Source organism: Morus notabilis, unplaced genomic scaffold (genome assembly GCF_000414095.1).
Source record: "Morus notabilis unplaced genomic scaffold, ASM41409v2 Scaffold79, whole genome shotgun sequence".
Classification (NCBI taxonomy): domain Eukaryota; kingdom Viridiplantae; phylum Streptophyta; class Magnoliopsida; order Rosales; family Moraceae; genus Morus; species Morus notabilis.
This window is the reverse complement of record NW_010366287.1, coordinates 545,279-557,988: the sequence shown is the minus strand read 5'-3', so window position 1 is coordinate 557,988 and position 12,710 is coordinate 545,279.

Sequence of the window (12,710 nt, the reverse complement as noted above, 5' to 3'; positions counted from 1 at the left end):
TCTAAAATCAAATCAACAGTCTATGCACCATCACTTGATCTAGAATACACAAAATCTGGTCCTTTTTTATCTTCAAAATTGACCCATTTTTTAAATCCTTTTGGGAGAAAGGGAGTCATAAAAAAATCCTAAAATTTGTAAAACACTGTAAGGGTCCGTTTAGTTCGTTGATTTGAATTTTTAATTTGAGTTTAGATTTGACTTTATGTGAAAGTTTTTTACTGTAGCAAAAAAGTTAGATGTGACTGTTTCTGAGAGTTTTTTACTGTAACAAAACACGAATTGGTGAAATGAACGGGACCTAAATTATTTAAGCCTTCCACTGAGGGTCACTGTCCCTTCCTTATGCTTAATCCAGTGATTTGGCTTTTCGGATCAAACACATAGAAAACATAAAATAGTCAATTAAAAAGTATTTCACATTTTTTTTTATGATATGGCATGATGTAGTTGGTATTAGACATCATTTGAAACAATGAAATTGGACATGTGATTTGAGTTTTAATAGATTATTTACCAAAAAACTGGTTTAGAAAAAAATAAAATAAAACCCGTAATGTATAACATCGCAATTAAAAACTGGTTTTAATACGGAACCCAATTTTTTATATAACAAACGTAATATTCTACATGTACTATATATCTTAAAACAACTGACAAAGAGACGAAGCGTTTTTAAAAGGATAATTTTTAAAAATATCTCTTAAAATGGTACTCTTTTATTTTTAACCATTAATATTATCTCATATATTTTTACTTTTTAGATCAAAATTAATTAAGGAGTAGAGTTTTTTAAAATGGATATTTTTAATAAATCATTACTTAAATAGATAGAATTTGTAATTTTTGCCTCTCAAAAATATCATGAGTATATGTAGGTCCCCGTTCATTTTACCGATTCGAATTTAAAATTTGAGTTTTACTACAGTAAAAAACTCTCAGAAACAATCACATCTAACTTTTTTACTACAGTAAAAAATTCTCACATAAAGTCACGTCTCAACTCGAATTAAAAACTCAAATCAACGAACTAAATAGACCCTGTAATCCAATTTACTTCCATGCAAAACTGTTTATTTTCCCCTCGTCGAAACTCGAAAGCAGAGCTAATTCATGCATTTTATATGCCAGCTATTTTTTGCGTGCCTTAACTGTTCTGGCACGTGTTTTAATTAAATTGTTCGTTTAACACTAGGGACTTAGTTTACTGTTCTGGTCCCCCTTGTTTGCTTCCTCAGTGCACTGCCCTCTACGTTTCACAATGTTGCAGACAATGTGTATATATGTGTATATATGTGTATATATATGTATATATATATATACACACTATGTATTATGTATTATAATGGCCTTTAAAAAGTTTGTATTTGACCTTCCTAGCTTGCTAGCTTGGCTTTTATTCGTTTTTGTTCTTTTTTCTTTATGAGCTAACTTTGTTTTTGGTTTTAGTTTTTAATTTTGCACTTTCAAATGCTTTTTATTACAATACATTGTCTCTAATTTGTCATTTAAAATCATTTTATCTAAATGTATTCCTATTCAAATATTTTTCATTAAGTTTTCGCAATATCATTTTCTTCAATTGAAATAATTTTTCTTAAATTTTACAATTTTTTAATGATTTTATAACTTTACAGATTAAAACGTTGATAAATTAATCTAACGGTTAAAACGTCGATACCTATATAACTTAACATTTCTCATGATTTTTTTTTAATGTTTCCGAGCAATACTTTTGTTTCTAAAGGCCACGTGCCTTAAGCACGCTCCTTAAACTAGTGTGTACACCTAGATGCAAGCATGCTACTAGAGAACTAGACATGCTAAAATTTGACTAAAAAGTGTAGGTCGCATGTGGCATATCTAGAAAGAAGTGAAATCAAATATATGCTTCGAAATTAATAATGCTAGCCAGAGCTCTACTAAATTAATCAATAAAATCTTCAGTGTTATGAAAATTAAAAAGAAAATTTTTAAAAAGAGAAACTAGATAAAGAGAAAGTCATTAATCTTGTAAAAATATATAAAATGAAAAGTTTTAGGCCGTGTTTGGAATTAATCTCGTTTTTATTTTTCATATTTTTCGAGACAAAAAAAAAAATGTTTTTAAATCGGCGTTTAGCGCAATAAAGACAAAAAAAACAGAAATCAAAATGATTTTTTAGGTTAGTGTAAAATGAGAAATAAATGAAAAATAACTTTTAGTCGTTTTTCATTTTCTCCTCTCTCGAGCAGAGAGAGAGAGAAAGAGAGACATTAATAAGTTTTTTTACATTAAAAATAATCTCTTGATAAAACTACAAAACGCATTTTTAAAAATAATTTATGTCTGAGATTGAAAACGTTTTCGTTTTCATTTCCATATAAAAAAATAAAATTATTTTGGAACGAGTTCCAAACGACCCCTTAGAGTTCTATTTATAGGAAAAAAATTTGCACTATTCACGCTTACTATTTGCACAGTACTTACTATTTACGGTTACTATTTACACAGTAAAATTTTGACATGAATAATAACTTTAACTGATTTATATAGTAATTTTAACTGAGGTTGACAGCTACTATTTATAACATTCTATCTTCTTTCTATCTTTTTTCCTTTTTTGGCTTCCTCTGTCGTTTACAACATAAATTAATTACTTAATACTGTAGATTTACAAGGCGTGTGCATTTAATAAAAAATTAGTTTGTAGCTTTAACTCAGATTCATTATTTAATTAATTAGTTAAATCGTGACTCCACTTTGTTTAGGTTTTAATGCTTTGGGGCACTAGGTTTACTGCCTATACATATTTCTTAAACTTACAAAATGGTATGGTCAAGAAATGTGTTAAGAGTCAAGTGTTGTTAAATAAATTATTCTACACAATGTCGCAGCCTTTTATTGGTAGTATATGTCGGCCAATAATAGAGAATTATCAATTATATCTTTGATAGCCATATCTCAATCTTTTTTTTTTTTTCTGTAGTACAATAATATTGATAATTAATTAATAATTATATGGTCTTTTCCTCCCATCTTCCATCATCCATCAACAAATTTTCTTAACCAATATGACAAAAAGTCTTCTGGCCGGCCTATCTCTTTTTTTTTTTTTTTCTTTTTCTCTCTCCTTTCCATCTTAAATAATGACATGTTTAGTTCGTTAATTCAAGTTTTTAATTTGAGTTAAAATGTGACTTTATGTGAACACTTTTTACTATAATAAAAAAATTATATGTGACTGTTTCTGAGAGCCTTTTACCGTAACAAAACTCGAATTCTAAACTTGAATCGGCGAAATGAACGGGATCTTGATCTCTCTTTTCCACCAAAGAAAGGAGATTGTAGAATCTCTCCCTTATAGGATATTTTTCTCTTTTCATCTAGTCTCTTATATAATGAACAAAAATATATGTATTCGCTTAGATTTTGATCTATACTTGGATCTCAATTGCGTATTCACATTTTGTTTAATTTTAGAGTTTTTGTGTATCTTTTAGCATCGTATATCAAATCGCCAATTCTAAGAAGTTTTTAGGTAGAAGAACCTACACTAGAAGTCGATGGCATTGTGAAAGAGCCAAAACTTGATTTCTTGTAGGTCTCGATTTTCTCTATTATAATGGAATTATGTGCACACGAATTAAAAAAGTGCATGATGAAATCGTTGTTGTTTTATAATCTAAGCAATGATTTGACTGTTTGGTTCTTATAATGAATGCTTTGTTATACATTCATCGATGTAAAATTTCAACGACATTATCAACATTTTCATGACATTATGCATATTTTGAAGTTTCAACATAGAAAATAGAGAAAGATATTTTTCCGGATGTGTCCATAAAATATTTATAATGTCTACAAATATCCACAAAATTCATAAATATCCAGGATATTTTTAGAAATGTTCACAAACTCTAAGAAATTTTTTTACACATAAATCAATTTTATAGCACATTTTTTTCTTTTTTTTTCAATAAAATGTGAAATCATAATTCAAAACAAAAACAATAAAAATATTAAGACTCAATTAGTTTTTTAAATAATTTTTACATTTTAAATTAATGATTCATATTCAAATATCTTTGAGTCGATTCACTCTAAAGAAGATTTTACGTATGTTACACAAGATGAAGGTCATAGGTGTAGGGCAGCAGGTCCTTATATTTAGGCAATTGGAAAAAACTTTATAAGAAAATGTGGTGTGATTCAAATAAGTTAAATTGATAAAGATTCTGTAGCCTTGAGTTTTGATTTCATGAGCTTAGGTATTGAGTAAAGTTCATATGGTTATAATCATCTATGTAGTTCTCATATGGGATCTACTTTAGAAATACAAAATTAAGATGAGTTGTTTGATATGTAGTGTATCATCCACCAAAAGACTACTCATCAAGTTGGATAAACTAATAATATCTAATTTATGGGTTAACAGTGGAAAGAGATCAAGAAACATACATGTGACACATCAACAACTAGCTCTAAAATTATTCAAGGGTTAATATCTTGACAAATGTATTGTTTAGATCAAGATTGGAACCTATTAAATGCTTTCCAACCTGCTAGAAACTTGCTTTGGTATTGAAAGCACTTTAAGTCCGTGTGTACTTTATTATATTTCGTAGTTAATTTTCATGTAATATATCAACTTTTTATGTCTTATTATTTGTATTAAGTATGTAAAATTATATTTGAATCATAATCCGTATATAATTACGATAATCTCTTATTATACTATTTGACATAACTCTAATATTTTGATCAAAATATATTATTTTTGTAATTAAATTAGTCTAAATTAAGTAATATTGATTGTTTTTCACATTCGTAGTTTCAATAAAATATTTTAAGGTTTTCTCAAGGTATCTATTTTTTTTGGGATATATGTCGACGTCGACATTTCTGTCGACATTATCTGTAAATCAAAACCTCAACAACCCTGTTAACATCAACATTTTCATCCATAATTACATTGATCGAAAGACTTTTACCATATTTAATAACTGCGATATTCTCTTTTTTTAATGATGAAAATATCGTATTTATATATATATATATATATATCAATTTGAATCTTACTATATACTTTGCAATATTCTTGTCCATAGTTATAATCATTCTTCCATATTTCCTTGATGTGGGGATATTAAGAGCAGTTTACTGCCTCACCAATAAATTATTTAGCATACATGTTGAGAATATTATTTTTTTTAGGACCTTTTGTTGACAATATTTTAAAAAAGAAATATATTATGTATTATATATTGATGAGAAATAGACACAGTTCTGATCTTGAGGAATATTATGTACTATATATTCATGAACATATGAGACACAGCTATGAATTGTCGTATTTCTTGTCCTCCTTGAGAGGATATATATGCCAAATGATAAGACAACTATAAGAAACCATTTGCTAATTGTACTTGTTAGCTAACATATAGTTGATAAAGAAATCTCAACAATTTCTAAGAAATTATGGATACATTCATCGATCTTTAATCAAGACAGATTAATGTACACACATACACAAATATATATATATATACACACGTGTGATTAATAATTATTTTCTTTCCACGCAAACAAAAGTCAAGCAAATTAACTTATAAATGCATAAATTCAAATCATCTGTTCTATTTTTGTGTACTAAACGATAACCAATCACATCTTGCCATTTAATGAGGGGTATAAAAATATATTAAATTTTTTAAATGATGTGATATAATATAATTAGTTAAAAATTATTTTAAATAATAAAATTGAACAGGTGCTTTGAACCCTATGTAATGTACATCCGCAAAGGTAATTATGTGAACATAAAATCAATTAGCATAATTCTAAAAAAAAAAAATCGATTAGCATAATTTATTATTTGTCTTATTTTTATGCATGGATACTCGACAATATTACTGGTAATCAAGGACCATTGGATTTGAAAAACAGTGCAAAATTACCACATATATATGGATGAATTTTAATAGTTATTACCAAATAAATTATAGAAATAATTATACCATTAAGTACAATTGATGATGTGACATTTTATATAAGTTCTATGAGCTCTTCAAGTTTAATGACCATTTATTGCAATAATTGTTCTTATTAACTACCCAATTTGTTACCACAGTCGTCTCATATCACAATATTAAAATAATAATACCTACTGAAGGGTGAATATAACAGTAAAAACTGAAATTGATAGGTTCTGATTTAATTGGGATGTGCCTTAGTTATCTCCTCTCTTCTATTATTATTCTTTTTTTTTTTTTTTTTAAAAAACATGGCTTCGCCAAGCCTCACGATTTTTCAAAATGGGTATACAAATGTAAGCGGTCTATTTTTGAAAAAAAAAAAAGAGAGATTTCTACAATAGAATATAAAAAATGAACAATTGATGAGTCTCTAATTTTCAGCAATCAAATTTTTATCTGAAATTGTTTGTTGGCATATTTTTAATTTAATATAAGTATGACCATATCTAATGTTGAGACACATGCAGTACTGATATAATGACTTAATTTGGTATTTTTTTTCGTTTTCAAAATCAGCTTTTATTTGTGGCAAAAGTTGATTTTAGTGTTTGGTAAATCTCTTCAAAAGTGTTTTTTGAATAATCTACAGTTAAAATCAGAAGCAGCCTAAAAGTAACTTTAGATTTTAGATATATTGTGCGAGAATCAACATAGTACAATTAATTAAACTTTCATAATACCCATAATACTCCTAATAAAATTTAAAATTTACAATTTTCTAAATTTAAAATTCAGACTAGTAATATAATATAATAATACAATAATATAATATAATATAATATAATAATATTGTAACAAATAATATCATATTTATATTAGTAACTCTAATATTATTATTTTTAATTATAATATAATATAGTTATAATTTTTAATTATATTATAACTGAAATATTATTATTTCTTATGTAATATTATGATATGTTTTATAATATTGTAATTATATTAACCATTTTAATAATATTATTATATTATATATCATTATTATATAATACGTTATTTAATAATAGTTTTATTATATTATATTAAATATAATAATAAATATACATTATATTATAATTATATATATTATATTATAGTATAATATAATATAATATAATCATAAGTTTTAATTATTTCCGTTATTATTTTAATAATATTACTATATTATATATCATAATTATATAATATATTATATAATAATAGTTTTTATATTATATTAAATATAATAATAAATATCTATTATATTGTAATTATAATATAGTCGTAATTTTTAACTATTCACAACAATTCAACCTCATAATTTATCAAATATTATTACACTAATTTTGAAACCAACACAGCTACTATAATTATAGGTTACCAAACACTCAACTATTTTTTATAATAATTATTTTTTCTTTTAACACAGCTAAAAATAATTTTTTTTTAAATTTACAACAATACTAAACTAAGCCAATATCGTGCCAAGGACCTAAAAAAAAGTATAAAACGGTAACTTTTCATACTGGAGTTGGATCATTGTACATGTGATATGTGTTCAAAGGTTTCTATTCACTTCCATGTCGTAACAACTGTTACGAAAACATCTTACTTTCGGTTTTCCAGCCAAAAAAAAAAAAAATGCTTACTTTTGGTTATTGAAAAGGAATTCAAAATTCGCAAATTGAATTTATTATGCTGTTCAAAAATTTGAAGGAAAAAAAAACTGCCCCAATCAAATCTTTTGGTTATTGAAGTTAATTCGAAATTCAGCAATTTGAATTTGTTGTGTTGTTAAAAAAATTAAAAGGGAAAAAAACTACAATCTCTCTAAGACCCTGAAAAATAAAAATCATGAAAATTTGTGAAATGAAATATAAGTGTATGGGTTAGTACATTAGGAAAAAAAAGATTGCATTAGTTAGTATCACTTAAGATAAGGGTTTTTTTACGGTAGCGTCTTGAACCGATAGTACATATTTTTTTATTGTTAAATTTAATTAAAATCACATTAAAATAAAAAAAAATATATACATACACATATATGCATAATTGAAAATGTTTGATACATAAATTTACCAATTGAAAAATAAAAATCTACTGATAATTCAATTTTTTAGGTCAGGTAGCAGAAATCACATTAAGATAAAACTAGATAGTAGTATTCTTTGATATTTATTTACATCTTTCTCTCTCATTGAGTTCACTATTACCGTACTAGATTGCTTTCCCCTATTTGGCCGTATATACATGCGTGTGAATTAGTGGACGTTTAGTTCATGAATTCAAAACTATAATTCAAAAGTATTCTCGATTTACGTGTGTTTTTTATGAGAGAAAATATTATAGCGAGCCACGAACCGTGATTCGAACCATAGTATAAATCCTCACACCAAACACCCTCTTATGTAACACCCCGAAGAATTAAATGAGATTAATTAAGGTAATTAAGATTATTAGTGTGTCTAATCTGATTTAATTAATTGGGTTTTGATTAATAAATGTTTCTGATGTGTAATTTAAATAGTTCCAAGGTATTTAAATATTCTCAGTATTTTATTTTAATCCAGAAGTGTGTATGGGCGCATTTTTAGACTGTTCTTTTTAAATGTTGACACCTGTCTATTTTCTTTTTCTTTTCTTTTCTTCCCTTCCTTTCTTTTTCGTGCAACACACACACACACACTCTCTCTCTCTCTCTCTCTCTCTCTCTCTTCGTTTACACTCCCTCATTCTCACTCTCTCATTCTCTCTCTCGTTTTCTCTCGTGAATTACCCGGATTTCGAACCAAAGAGAATTCCAAGAAGTTTTTAACGTCAAGAGAAGGATTCAAGGTAAGATTTCTGAAAAACCTCTCTTGAAATCTCAAGTTTTCAGATTTAAAAGCTTATTTTTTTGATGGATTTTGAGTAAAACCATGATAAAAATTAGAGATCTTGGGTTCTTTAGACTTGTTTTAGGGCCTAGAACTCAGATCTAGTGGTTTTCCTTTGAAATATTTCGATTTGGAATTGAAATCGCTGGTTTTTGGGCTGATTCCGTGAGTTTTCTTTGCCTGCTATTCTTCACAGGTCGACCTGTGAGTCGACCGATCCGGTCGACCGGACTGCATTAGGCTACCGGTCGACCGGTGGTGTTGCACTGCTCTACCACCGGTCGATCGGTGTACACGGAGTTTGACCATGTTTGGCCTGAAATTACTGTTTTGACCCCTGTTTTCGAGAGGACCCAAATTAGCTTCATTTGGGAACCTAGAGTCGATGGATTAGCATCTTTAATCTATGTTTTAGAATTAAAACCCTTAGAATTATGATTTGAAACATGAAATTGATTGTGGCACACTAATAGGAAATTAAAGGATATGATTGAGTCTGAATTACTTTAGGAATGAGTTTGGAATCCCAAAGTATTGTCTTGTAACAGTCTGAGGACTTGGATTGAGTGGCTTGAGGAAGCGGAAGCTAGAATAGTGCGCCGCTAGCCACAGGTTTGGTAATTTCGAGGTAGGATTTCTTACCATTTTCCTTGTGAGCCTGATTTTCAAAAGGATTTTGGCCTTACAAATGTTTTAAAGAAAGGGACTTGTTTGCGAAAGAAAAATATCTTAAAAACCGTGACTTGTTGTAGTTCACGGGGACCCACGACTTGTTATAGTTCGTGGGATTATAATAACGATTTCATAATGTTTAATGAATGATTTCTTAATGAAAGAGATCTTGCGAACCGGTAAGCCCGCTGATGGCCTAGATAGGATGTGGAGAGTGCATCCTCAGGGGCAGAACCCGAAACCCGGCCCAGGAAGGCTTATGCACTTAGTTGTGTAAGTAATTTGTATAAATTACTTGCTGATGCCTGTAATACGGTAATTTCTAGTTTATATTCCTTTCAAAAAAAGGATGTGAGGTTCCGGATGTTGTGTTGGAACTGAATGTCAATATTTATTCATGTATTTACTCATTTATTTACTTGTTTATTTATTTACCAAGTTATTTCAAAATATATCCTATTGGGCCTTTCGCTCACGTTTTATTGTTTTAAAAATTTTAACCCCTCCCAGGAGACTCTAGGAGCAGTGCAGAGTAGCTGAGTTGCTACCACCTGATTTTGGAGAGGATTGTGTCATCCTCCTGTGAGAACAAATGTAAGAAATTGTAAATTCTGTAAACTCTTGTACTTGGATTACTAGACTATGGATGATGTCTGTAGCTGTAAAAATTTATTTACATGTCATGTATGGTAATGAGATCCTGTGGAAAGATCTTATAATTCGTTTTAATTGAGAGTGTGGGGCTCGATGGAAATTTCCTTTACTTTTGTGCGCTTAACCCCTAATCGAGCTCCACGTCACCGACCCCTGCTCCGGGGTGTAACATCTTAACTTCCTTTTTTAACGTTATGCATTATTTTCATCGTTGCCTTCAACTGAATATTACAGAAATGATAGGTTGCAAGGATAGTCTAATAATAAATTAACATACATGACTCCATTAAGGTATAAAGTTCAAATCATCCATACTAAATTTATACGGGACCTTCTCCGGTATATCAATATATTAGTAGGTTAAGTTTTATATCCACCAGATCTATATAAAATCACATAAAATAAAAAAAAAATATAAATTTAACAGTTAAAAAAATTTAACATACTGATACATCAGACGTACTATATATATATATATATATATAAAAGAAAGAAGAAGAAAAAATAATAGAAATGAGTTGTGTTTCGTAGCAACATTTCTTCATCTTACAGATGTGATGGATTCCTATCAATTAGCGTGATATTTGTACATCAATTTCAAACCGACCCATTTTTCAAAGCAAAAGGCGCGTTGATATGGAAGTGTATATTTCAATACGAAGGAGAATTCTGTGGAATTTTTTAAATATAATTCATATTGCTTGCAAATCTCAAATGTTTATTGATGAGATTCTCTGAAAATGATCGAAACCGACAAAAATAATCGGAAACTACATATGTCAATTTGGGAATCTAACGAAAAGTCATAGCTCGCGTGCAATGCAAGAGAAAGTTCGTAGAAAGAATTGGGAGAAGGTGGATTTTCTTTTCCTCTTTTTTTTACATTTTTCTGTTTAAGTTGTAATAAATCTAATAAGAATACCAAGGTAAATTAAAAAAGATAAAATTTTACTTCTGAACAAAATGGAGGATTTCTTTTTTTTTTTTTAATTTATTTATTTGGCACATGCTCATAAATTACAATGAGATAATAGTGTTTAGTTTGTGGGTTTACGAGTTTCACCTATGCTATTTTTGTGTTTTTTTTTTCACAATTCAAATTCTTATTTTCAAACTACACATATTCATATTTTTCTTTCCAATCTTTTACAATATCTTGTATCCAAACGTCAGTTTGATCTCCATATAAACATTATTATTTAGATTTTACCGTTTAAATTGAAAAAGATTCAAATCATTCAAAATTTCAACATGTACATGTCACGCCCTTAAACAGAAGTTAGTGACGTGAAGGCTTGTTTAGAAATTAAACCTAATTAAGAAAGTAGTCAAACAATTAACATTTCAAAATTTGATTTTAAATCCTAAATATTCAGGTATTTCTAAACAAACCTCATTATTTAAAGGAAATCGAGTTTTAAGAAAAAGTGAGGCGAACTTTACAAAACACAGTTACTGTTAAGATCAAGATTAAAAGTCAGCATCCGGCATCTACAGGGTTTACACTCGTGCATACATAAAATAAATACAGAAAAATAAATAACTAACATCAACCACAGTCTAGTAGAATTTAAGGTTTACAATCCTTAGTTAATACATGTCTTAAATAAATCTAATAATGAAGGAAAATACTTCACTACTTCCTTTCTTCCAGAACCGAGTTCCTCACCTATTCCGCGCTACTTCTAACGTCGCCTAGGTGGAGTTAAATACATTTAAAACATAGGAAAAATGAACGAAATGCCCAGTAGGATAAAGTTTTATAAAAGTGAATAAATAAATGAATAAATGAAAATACAGACCCGAAAGAATCATTCGGAACCAAACAACATTTTTACTGAAAGGTAAATAAACTTAAATTCCATATTTTAGGCAACCAACAAGTAATTTAATGATAAATTACTAACGACCAAAGCAATGCCTTATCACCACCGTAAAGGCCCGTCCGGGTTTCAGGTTCTGCCCCCAAGGATATGATCTCTATATCCTGTCTAGGCCAACCGTAGGCTTACCAGTTCGCAATATATCTTATCTCAAGAAAATGTTCATTTAAAACTTGAAATCAGTTCATTATGAGATCAATAGCAATAATCAAGATATTTTCTTTAAACACTTTTCTTTATCAAACATGTTTTGTCCTTTAAAAACATTTACATAGCCAAAACACTTTAAAACGGGATAACGAGGATATGGATAAGGATATCCTCCCTCTCGGATATCAAATATGTGGCTAACTTCTTGTAGCCTTAGCTCCACTTGTCTTTGAAGCTCCAAGCCCCATTGTGCCACTAGCCTCGTCACCAAAACCAACAATTTAGAGTTTATCCTTCCCTCTAAACAACCTAATTTAATTATATACAATTGTATCATGCTAGTGTGCCTTAACTCAAAAACAGAATTCATAAATAATTCTTAATTCAAATCATGTTTCTCTGAGAATTGGAATTCAATCAAGAAAATGGGATGGAAACAAGGATTAATGTGGCTAATCTATTTACTTTAAGTTCCCAAATAAAGTTAGGTTGGTTCTAC